The sequence below is a fragment of the Argiope bruennichi genome, chromosome 7 (assembly GCF_947563725.1).
Source record: "Argiope bruennichi chromosome 7, qqArgBrue1.1, whole genome shotgun sequence".
Lineage (NCBI taxonomy): Eukaryota > Metazoa > Arthropoda > Arachnida > Araneae > Araneidae > Argiope > Argiope bruennichi.
In genome coordinates, this window is record NC_079157.1 from 105,548,756 (window position 1) to 105,560,666 (window position 11,911).

An 11,911-nucleotide genomic window follows, 5' to 3' on the forward strand; every position below is an offset into this window, starting at 1 on the left:
GTTGAGATGTGTCAAAACAGGTGTGGTCTAATTTGATGTCTTTCCTGATATCCTTATCATATTGAAGTGCTGAAGATCTTTTCAGTCTATTCTTTGCTGTGCTACATTTGAGATGTGTTGTTCTTGGCTGCTCCTGATTTTATTTGTAAATTTAACAGCAACCAATTTGACCCTGTTTTCCAGTGGGATTAGGCCACATTCAGTCTCGGTTTTAAAATTATTTGTGGAAGATACGGGCCCAATGAGGAGTTTGAAGGCCCTGTATTGGACAGAATCTATCTTCTCTTTGGAGGAAGAAGACGCTGGAGCCCATACGGGTGCTTCATATTCTGAAATTGGTTTAATGAGGGTAGTATATATATTGAGAAGCGTCATGGGTCTGGATCCCCATGTTGACCCATAAAGTTTCCTTAGAATGCTAATCTTTTTTTGATACTCTAACTGAGATTGTCTCAATATGTTTGGTGAATCTTATCTCTGAATCTAATGTAAGACCAAGATATTTAGGATGGCTGACATGTTTAATTATAGAATTGAAAACCTTGATATTAGGTTGAAGGGCCTTTCTATTTTGACTGTCTGTCACGAAGACGCATAAATTAGATTTCCCAGGGTTGATCGTCAGCTTTAGAGCCCTAGTCCAGGCTTCAATGTTAGCCAAATTAATGTTCAAGGTGTTTTCAGAGAATTTAATATCAGAGTGAGTGTGCCAAATAGCGATATCATCTGCGAAGCAAGCTATCTTAACTCCATTACCAATGTATCCGTGAATTGTGTTCATATGGAGAAGAAAGAGGAAAGGGCTGATAACCGAGCCCTGTGATACTCCTACCTATAGTTTGTGCGTTTTAGAGAATTTTCTATTTATTCTCACTACAAATTTTCTTTCCCTAAGAAAATCATTTAACCAGGGCAAGGAATTGTCAGAAATACCGGCGTCGTGAGTAATTTCGACGAGTTTCTGTCCCCTTACATGATCAAAGGTTGCCGAGATATCGAGGAAAACTGCAGTTGTCTTCTTGAGGGGTTTATATTGAAGTCTATCAATGATTGATTGGACCAGATAGAAAAGTTGGTCGACGGTGTTGTGTTGAACTCTATATGCTGTCTGTAATGAATGTAGAACAATGTAGCACATTTTGCTTGATAAGCTAGATCATAATTCTACCCATATGCCGGCGTCCTGTCATAGGGGTAGCGCTTCTTCCCCGTGATCTGGGCGTCCTGGGTTCGTGTCCAGGTTCGGGTATGATTGTTCTTCATCTATTCTATCTGTGAGATGAGTGAATATCCCCCCCGTAAAAGGGGGCTGCGCAAGTGAATGTGATGCGTCAGTAGCAAAATCGTACCTTGACCCTAGTTGGCGCTACTAAAACAAGAGACGCACCCTCTCGGCTTAAAATCGATGACTTCGTTCAGCGGGCTTGTCTATGGCAAGTGCCATTAGAAACAACATAATTCTAATATGGACAATCCTTTCCATCAATTTGCGTAGGATACTAGTTAGTGATATGGGACGATAGTTATTGCAGTACGAGGCATTCTTGCCTGATTTCAGAATAGGAACTATGATGTAGGCAGTTGTATTCCAAAAGAGGTTGAAAATCCGGAGAAGAGTGAGCCTTGCAAAAACTCCAAAGTGTTTGGCTATATGACTATAAACAAGGTCAATACCAGGTGAGTTTTTAGGGGTCGAGGCTTTTGATTGCACTATCAAGTTCTTCTGATGTGAGTTCGTTGGAAAAGATATCATTTTGTCCAACCATTTTGCTTTGTTTTATGACCTGTTTGTAGTATTTTCCTTGCTTCTTGCCATCTATATTAAAGCTCAATCTGCTTGCTTTTTCGTAGTGCTGGGCCAGCAAGCTAGCTGCATCTTTATTAGTTTTGGACGAAAGTCCACTGGAGGTTATAACATTTGAGGTAGCTTGAGTTTTTTGAGGGTAAAGGGCAACGATTGTTGAGGACATTTATAATTTTCCATTCGAGGATCAAGCTTGCTACAGAAGTCAGCCCATTTTTCAGATTTGCAGGTAGCTGTTTCTTCTTCAATTTTATGGCTGATTTCAATTGGCTTTCTTCTGTTTTCATCTCTATTATCTCTCTCAAACTCCCTGCAAAGTGTACCTCTCTTTTGCATCATAGCATTGATGTTATGGTCCCTCCAATAGGGAACCCATTTATTCTTTCTCCTTCCTCTTGGGATAGAGGCCTTTGATGTGCACTGTATTTTCGTGGTAAAATTCTGGACGAGTTGGTCAAGAGTGTCAGAAAAAGGCAATTGTGTGCAAAGGGTTTCAAGTGTTTCGGTGCAGAGTTCCCAATTAGCTTTTCGAAAATTCCACGATTTCTTATTTTGGGGTCCAAAGTCAATATCCCTTGCCAGTTTTGGGAAGGGAGTTGGAACTGTTTAATTGTACGTGGATTTAAGATTAGAAAGCTTCGTAAACACTAATAAATAAAAAAATAAGTAGAAATATTATTTGGCAGTGTTAAGCAAAAAAGATCAGCTTTAAAAAATTCCAGAATCTTTATGTAGCGTAGTTCATCCGAACGTATTTTATCATAATTTTCAATTTAGAATCAAGAATGTTAGCATGTTTGATTTCACTTCACGTTTTAAAATAAACTTTAATCAAACTTTTTTTTTTGTCATGAGAAAAGCCAAAATTCTCTTAATCATTAGGACCAAACATTCGAAATTGAGAAGTGTTTGTTTCTTGGTGAGGAATTGTTTTTTTTTTAACATAATTCAATACTATGGTGAAATATTTAATGTTTTACTATAAAAAGAAAATGTTTATCATGAAATAATGATCAGATTATTTACTAAACCAGTGTCAATAATCTTTCCATGGCCTAAACCACACTAACTTATATTCTGTAACATTTATTAAGAGCAGAATGATTTATTTTTGTATAAGTTTTTAAATGCTGTTCCATAAAACATAGATTTTGCTATATAAATGAACCACATTCATCCAGAGCTTTTGTTAATCTGGTGATCCTCTAGCCTGATGTCTACTGCATTACTGACAGCATACTATATTTTTAAAACACATTATAGTCTTAAAGCAAATTTAAAAACAGATGATGTTGCTTTTACTGCAATTAATACTTATAACTAAAATATTCAAAAGTGATTAGATGATATTTCAATTTAAATATTTAGAAAAATTGTCAATATTTTCCCTAAATATGATTGAAAAATCAAATGTTAAATTCTTAATCTGAATTGTAAAACGTTATCTCTGCATTTATATGAAAGAAGAATAGTAAGCAATGGTAATTTATCGAAGTATGTTTAAAACGCAGACAATAAGTTTTTAGTTCTTGTTAGCTGAAACACCTTCTTGACATTTGCTTAAAAGATCGAAGCTCTTCAATAAACTTTATGAAAAGAAATCGATATGTATTTCCTTTTTATAATATTTTTTACTATATTGCTATTAGTTTTGCAATTTGTTAATGAATTATACGCTACCAATGAAGTCATTATGTATGGTTGCTTCAATATAAAATACGAGGGCTGTCTAAAAAGTATCTGATTTCCGGACAGGAAAAATATATTACATACGTGACGAAATTGGAATCCTAATCCCCCTCAAAGTAGGTCTCTTGCGCCTTCACACACTTAGCCCACTGATCTTTCCATTTTCGAAAACACTCCTGGGAGGCTCCCTTTTAAATGGTGTTCATTTCCGTTGTTGCGTTCTGTATTTATTATTTCTTCTCTACTTTCGAAACCGAATCCCTTTATCTGCATCTCTAATATCGGAAATAAACAGAAATCACAAAGAGTCATATCTGGATAGTAGAGAGGTTGGGAAACGATTGGAATTCCGTGTTTCGTCAGGTAAGGCAAAAGGCGGAACATTCTCATGATGCAACTGCAAGCTTTTCGTCGTCCAAAGATCTCGTCTTTGGCCGAACTGCATTTCTAAAGAACTTGTTGATAGTACTCTTTTGTCACTGTTTGTCATTCCGATACGTATTCGTGATCCCCTCCACCGATATGTGGCCTTTTTTAAATCAGTTAACCACTCCTTCACTTGTGTTACCTCAATAGCAGGGCCGCCAAACATTTGTTGAATCTTACGAATTGTTTCGTTTTGAGAATCAATAGCCTTTTGACAAAATTTGATGCAGTATCTTTGCTCAACTCATTCAGTCATTTTTAGGGATTGCAATACTGGACCAAAATTTCAATACCGGTATTCGGTATTTTTTAAATCTTAATACCGGGATGCCGGTTTTAATACCGGTATTAGAAATTTTAGAAAAAGAAAGAAAACACAGGTGTTTCTAATAAAACCAGTTTTATAGAGTGTAAATATCACAAAAAAATAATTTGTAACTTATAAATTATAACAATATATAAAGAATCACAAAAAAGTAAAGGAATTTCTTATTTATTTAAATCACAAAAAAAGTGTGAATATCACTATTCAGTCTGGGCTACTATTACAAATTTTTGAATGTGATCTTAAAAAACATAATGCATCAATTGTACTGTCATTAAGCCTGAAAAGTAATTTTTTGTAAAAATGACCAGTTGTCGAAAACGCTCTTTTGGCATCTACGCTAGTTGGTGGTACTGTTAGCAATGCATGATATACTTTTTCCAAGTATTTACTTCTAAATCCCTCATCTTCAAATAAATCGATTTCTCGTCGGATGGCTTTGGATATAGCTGATTTCAGTATTGTATTTTGGTTCGTTGAATTTTTTTTTTTATTTATTTATTTATCGCTCATTCTAATTTTTATTCAAAAGACAATTCCTTTTCACTATCGACAGTAGTGTCATCATAATCTTCGATAACTGAACCGAATTCTTCTGAATGTGGATAGATTTATGTCTAAAAAATTTTAAGAACATTTAATCTAAACTTAATCAGATTTGAATTGGTTATTTTCTTTTCTTCTTTTTCATTTTCATTTTTAAAATTATTATAATTATGTAAATACCATAGGACATTTTCTATTTCGGTATGCCTTTCTTCTGTGCGATTTTTCAATGTAATATTTAATTCTTCAGATAGTGATGTGTGTTGCTCTATCAGTGACTGCAACATGAAATTTATTGTTTCATTAGCTGTTAATAAATTAGAATCTCTCGGACAAAATGCCTCAATTGTCAGTTTTATTGGAAGAAGAGCTGATATAGTTCTGCATATTAAGTCGAATTCACTATCTGAAAAATTAATTTACAGGTTTAAGTCGATTATTGCTTTTTGGATTGGATTTCTCAGTTTCAAAAAACGTTCCATCATTAGGAGTAAACTGTTCCAACGTGTTTTATAATCTAATATTAACATATATTCTGTTTTATTTTCAGTTAATATATATTTTAGTAATATATAATTTTTATAGGGAAACGTTTAAATATCTTAAAAATTTTTTGAACTTTATAAAATATAGGAAGCAATTCTTGATGATTAATATTTAATCCTCATTAGCAATACCTTCTTCAACAATTACATTGTCATTATCTTCATTGTCAATATCACTCTCACTCTTACTCTCTTCAAAGTTGGAATCCGAAGTTTCTATATCCACAGTATTTGGATTCTTCTGTTCTTTATTTTTTTGGTACAATACATCTATTACTCTTAATTGAATTCCATGTGCATAGCACAATTGCTGATTTACACCAATCAACTTTCCAACTTTTTTCATAACTGTTTCTCCATCAGTCGTTATGGATACAATATCCTCTTTCGGGGATAATCCATGTTTCACTAATTTAGATTTAAGCAATTAATTAAGCCATTAATTAGCAAATTAATTTCACCCGTTAGGGAGACATAAAAACAAAAACGTATACTATTTTTCTATGTTTGCGATCCCTAAACGTATAGTGAAGACAATTTAAAAAGATTTTTAGTAAATACCGAAAAACCGGTATTTAAACTTGTGAATACCGGTATTAAAAAATTGTACAAATGGCTCAAAATACCGGTATTCGGTATCCCGGTATACCGGTATTGCAATCCCTAGTCATTTTGGAAGAAATCAAAAACCCGACGAATACTCACAACAGAACTTTATTCAGCGGCTAGCAGGTGCCAGTTGACACACTCGAACACGGAGAAAAAGTTCAAGCTTGCGCATTAAGTTGTTTTCTTCCACTGCGCATAGTGGCGCCGTTCAAGCATCAATACCGTAGGCGGGAAAATTCAAGGCCAGATACTTTTTAGACAGAACACGCATTTCATTATTTCTGTTTAAGTATTAAAGAGATTTGAAACAGCTATTTAGATGATAAGGAATAGGGCCTACCTTTGCTTTCCAACTTGCGAAGAGGATATTTTTTGTATGTTTTCCTTCTGTTACTGAATAAAACTTTGGTGAATCTTAAGACTTCTTGGTAGCTTTTATTATTCATTTATTAGTCATTATTTATATTCATTTCATTTATTTCATATTTATAATACGGAATTTTCACTCATTTCCATATTTACTAGTTTCGTAATATTTTACAGCATTAAGTTTTCAATAAAGTAATATTTTGTGATCTTCAGAATTTAGTTGCCACCTATTAGGTGAATTTTAAGTAGCCTAATTATGTAAGCTAGTTAAGTTACGGTTAATTTAAAATTTTATTTCCTTACTGGTGGCGCCATCTGGTTATAAATTTGAAATAATATCTCCAGTCATACCCCGTATTCTTTTTCTTCCAATACTGCCTTCTTTTGAAAACAAATGCAATTTACAATGTTTCAAAAGAAATAAAAATTATTTCTCTTTCATAAAAAGAGTACTTCAAAAGATAGTAAAAATAACTTTAACTTAATTAGAGTTAAGGTTTTTTTTTTACAATAATTAAGGTTATTTTTTAATGTTTAATAACCGTAACTAACCAGCCATTCTAATTTGAAATCCTTTACCCTTTACCTTGAAGTCTTGTATAAGATGCCGTAATTCCAAAGTGTGTAATTGGATTTTTTTTCTGTTTCATGCATTTCCCTTAAATAAATAAATAACTATTAAAATAATAAAAAAATATAAAGAGAGACAAATATTAAAATAAAAAAAAATTTATTACAATAAAGTTTAAAAATTAAGTTTATTTAAAATTATTTCGAAATTATAAAGAATTTTGAAATTATTTATAATCATCTTATTTTTTCGTTTTCTAATTGAGTTTTGAGTTTTTAAGCAATGGCGTGTTTCCAGTGACATTTCCGCTGAAATTTAGTTTAGGATGCTCTTTCATCTCGTCAAGTATGCTAAAAATGCCATGTCTGTTCAAATAGACATGGTATTGTCTATTTGAACAGGCATGGCAAGTTATTGTTTACACTATTGTTTATCTGTTCAAATAGGCTGAACAGATAAACAATACTTTAAAACATTGCCTGCCATTTAGTTTTCTGGCATGGATTACTAGCTCTTTTGCATAATTGCAAATATTATAACGTTGAATAATTATAGATTGTTGGGGGTCATTATCAATTAATCATTTAGTTTGAATTAAATTTTATTCTACATATTCTGTGCTATACGTAGTAAATTTTTGAAAGAAATAGAATTTAAATACTTTTATGTTTGTAACAATAAGTTATGAAATGCATTAAAGATTCGAAAGAAAACAGTGATTTAAAAAAAAGAACTTTAGAAAACACACTTTCAATAGTACACTTAAACTATGGGTTTAAAATCCTTTCATATTTCTTTTTGAATATTTGCTCTGAATATTTTCATATTTGTTTCTGTATCATTTTTAAAAGTCCTGTTTGCTATTAGATCGTGAACACTATATATTATTTAGGAAATCTATAGCCAGAACTTTAAAATAATAATAATAATCCTTTCTCTAGAAATGTTAATTAGTACCAAAACATCAATCCGTAAAAACCTGATTTAGTTTCCTTAGGAGTATGCTAGGAATTGTTAAAGTAAAAAATAGCTTCAAATATAAATCGAAACAACTTTGAACTTTATCGAAACTCTGATCACTGAAATAAATCCAAGCTGGGCTGTAAAATAATCCTTTTAATCACATCCATCACTATTTTTATTATTTCTATATTATTATTATTTCTATAATATTAATTATTTACAAATCATTCTCTTTTAACGTTCATTTCTACTAAAGTAATTTAAGGTAATATAAACATTATTATTTCAAATAATAAATTATGATAGCTGTGTTAAAGTTGAAAAAAAATGAAAAGTTGTTTTTATTATTTCTATTATAAGTCTTTATTAGAACAAGTACTTTACAAAGCATTATTTACTATCATTCATTTCTATTAAGGTAATTGAGAGTTAATGTAAGCATTCTTATATCAAATAATAAATTAGGATGGTTGTGTTAAAATTTTAAAAAATGAATAGTTGATGTATATTATTCTTTTACTGTTTTGAGACCGCGGTGGCCTGGTGGTAAGGTCTCAGAACCGGAGGGTTTCAGGTTCGTGACCCGATTCCACCGAAGAAGTGTCGTGTCAGGGGGTCTGTTGCACGTTAAATCCGTCATGACCAAACATCCTCCCGCTAGTGTGGTGTGGTGTGGAGAGGGGGTGTCGTCCTCGTCATCTGACCGCTGTACAAAATGAAGAGGTCCGTCCCAAAATAGCCCTAGTGTTGCTTCAAACGTTACGTTAATATAACCAAACCAAACTCTTACTGATTTATGCATTCTATTGAACATACTACAAACGATAATATGACCTGAAATTAAGTTTCATTTTAAAATTTAATTTTGTATGAGTTAATTAATAAAAGATAGGAAAATTCAATATTATACCAACTATGTATTTCTAATTCATAAGCATTTATAAGAATTGCGATACACGACTTACACGTCGTTTTATCGCAATCCCGCTTTATTCGTAAATAATGATATCGTGATTTTGGAATTAGTCACGGCTAGTCGTTTTACCTGCGGCCACACCTGCGACTGTCTGCTCTATACGCTTGCAAGATAAAGCAAACATATATACTTGCAAGTCGTACAGTTTACAGTCGTACGAAAGAAAATGGAATTGTTGAACATTTTGAAAAAATTGACGGAAATTCGGAGAAAAATGACTGGCGATGAAACTGATGACACAGTAAGGATAATTCTTTTGAAATTTCAAATTACTTTTAATATTTTGCCACGAATCCATCTGCGTTTGTTCACCACCTGTTTCGCCTGGATTACTGTGAGTAAAATTTTCATTGATCTGTTATTCAAATCTTTCTTCACCAGTAAAATATTTTTAAATTTCGAAATTCGGTAAACATGCAACTAGTCTTACACCTGTTTTGTTCGTTATGATAAGCATCTTCCAATTCCCTCTGTCTCTCATCGTACTTAAAATCTGAGATTTTATCTGAAACTTCAAATTATTACTGAATATTCAAATTATTATTGAATATTCAAATTATTACTGAATATTCAAATTATTATTGAATATTTAAATTATTATCAATAAATAATTATTATTAAATATTCAAATTATTACTAAGTATTCGAATTATTATCAACAAATAATTATTAAATTATTATAAAATATTCAAATTATTATCTGTTTTTATCTACCACCTTTCTGAGATACTTATGGGTCACCTCACTTAAAATCCGAGATAATCTAATATTTTAAATTATTAAGTATTTAAATTATTATTAACAAATTATTATTGGCAACTTATTATTATCAAATTATTATAAAATATTCAAATCATTATTTGTTTTTATCTGCCACCTATCAGAAATACATATCATGTCTCTGAGATACTTATCTTCATCTCACTTAAAATCTGAAATTTAATCTAATATTTCAAATTATTAAGTATTCAAATTATTATTAACAAATTATTATTAAATATTCAAATTATTATTGACAACTTATTATTATCAAATTATTATAAAATATTCACATTTTTATTAACAAATTATTCTTATCAAATTATTATAAAATATTCACATTTTTATTAACAAATTATTATTATCAAAATATTATCTGTTCTTATTTGTCATCTATCTATCATGTCATCTAAGATACTTATCTCTCATCGCACTTAAAGTCTGAGATTTAATCTGAAATTTCAAATTAAGAATTCTCATTATTATTAAGTATTCAAATTATTATTAACAAATTATTATTATCAAATTATTATTGACAAATTATTATTAAATATTCAGTTTTATTACCAAATTATTATTAATTATTAAAATTATCAACTAACTCAATTACTAATAACAATATAACTCAATAACTTGTTGAATTGAAATATGTTTATTAAAAATATAACAGCAATAAGCAAAGTCTTTGAGTACCAAGTTGTTGTTGTTTTTTTTTGGGGGGGGGGGGTAGTACTTGAAATATTTCATAATTTTTGTAATAGCCAATGGAATAAGGCTAATTACCTAACCCATTAAAAGTTTAATAATATATAAGAAAGTGAATATTCAGTATGTCATTATATGTATTTATATATCCCACCAAAGTGCAGAAAAAGTGTTTGAAATCTTACAGATTGTAGGAAATCTATATTATTGCTTGTATTTTTAAGTGAAATTTTTACTATAATCACCGTAAAACTAATAAATAAATAGATAAGAAATTTCTTGAAAGTATTGCTTTATGAAGAAACCTATTCATTATGCAAAAGTAATTGAAAAGAAAATTCAACATAGAATATGTATTGTGGCAAGAAAAGTTGTTAATTTCTTTATTGAAAAGTTTGTATAATATTTTCAGAAATTTAAAAGTTTATTATTTATTTTGTTATTATTTATTTATTTATTTATTTCATTAATTTTTTAGAACTTTATAGAAACCATGAATGAATTTAATACGTATTTTCGGAAAACTATTAATTTTCTGATGATTTAAAAATCGATTTGCTTTAAATATCAAGGAAAGCGCCAAATTTTTCGTTTTAGTTTAGAATTAAATTAAATATTATATTTAAAATTAAAAAATAATTCCAAAGTTTCCTATTCCAAGATTTTCATTGTGAATTTTGTAACTACAGCTTCAGTAACTTTACTGCAAATTACAAAGCGTATATATTACGAAATTGAAAATCCTGCTACTGATTTAATAATTGACAAAAGCACGTACTTGAATGTTTTTATGGAGAGTTTGAATTCCATCGTAGCATTTAAAAACCTTGTCTCGGATAGTGTACCAAGTAGAATTAAAACTATTTTAAAAGTTAAATGTAAAAATTGTGCAGAAATAAAATTTATATAATCAAAAAATATTTTTTGCTCTTAAGATAATACAAAAAGTATTTTTATAAGATATTTGTTCTTAAAGAAGTGAATATCAGTTTTCGTCAACAAGTCATAACAATTACGGCTAAACTAAAGATTAATATACAGGCACTAAAACTGAAAAATTTTGGAGCGATTTCTAGCTAAATATAAACGTCACAATGTTTTTATTGCAACTTTAAAAGCCGTTTGTTAGCATTTCTGGTATCAGACTTTCAGAGAGTTTTTGGATGATTGGCATGATTTTGACATGCTTGGCGAGAAACTGTACATTAATCTTAAATCTTACCATGATAACTTATCTAGCAATGACTAAGCCTACTTTTGCACTTGATTTAACTTTTTGTTTGAAGTCTACTTCTTGATTTCTTTTATATCTTCTTTCCTCTGTATGAATGTTCATTTTGGTGACAGGGCGGACTACCTTCAAAGCACATCTAATAATATTTTGGAGCTCCGCTAATTATCTAAGCGAAGCGTTTGATTTAGTATAACTGTAAAAATGTTCAGTTCAATCTATTTCCCACAGCCTGAAATGTGTATCCTCCAAATATGACAAATATCAAGGTATTCGTTGACTGGTTCTCCCGCCATGGTGTCCCAAATAGGGATACTTTTATTTGTATCATCTTGTACATTAAGTTTTAAAGGCTTTGAAATGGATATAATATGATGATTTCTAAGAGTATCG

General features: G+C 30.5%; 1 protein-coding gene across 5 annotated transcripts in view; it reads right to left on the reverse strand.

Moving 5' to 3' along the window:
- The window catches only part of LOC129976116 (peroxidase-like), a 53,505-nt gene extending 46,971 nt beyond the window's left edge, over positions 1–6,534 (reverse strand). For 2 of the 5 annotated variants that reach the window (XM_056089509.1, XM_056089506.1), the window contains exon 1: positions 6,285–6,534. The gene's annotated coding sequence lies outside the window, so the exon portion shown is untranslated. Of the gene's footprint in view, positions 1–3,577; positions 3,669–6,040; positions 6,078–6,284 lie in introns of those variants that run through there. The other 3 variants (XM_056089510.1, XM_056089505.1, XM_056089508.1) reach the window with 2 other exon arrangements.
- Positions 6,535–11,911: the final 5,377 nt, after the last annotated feature.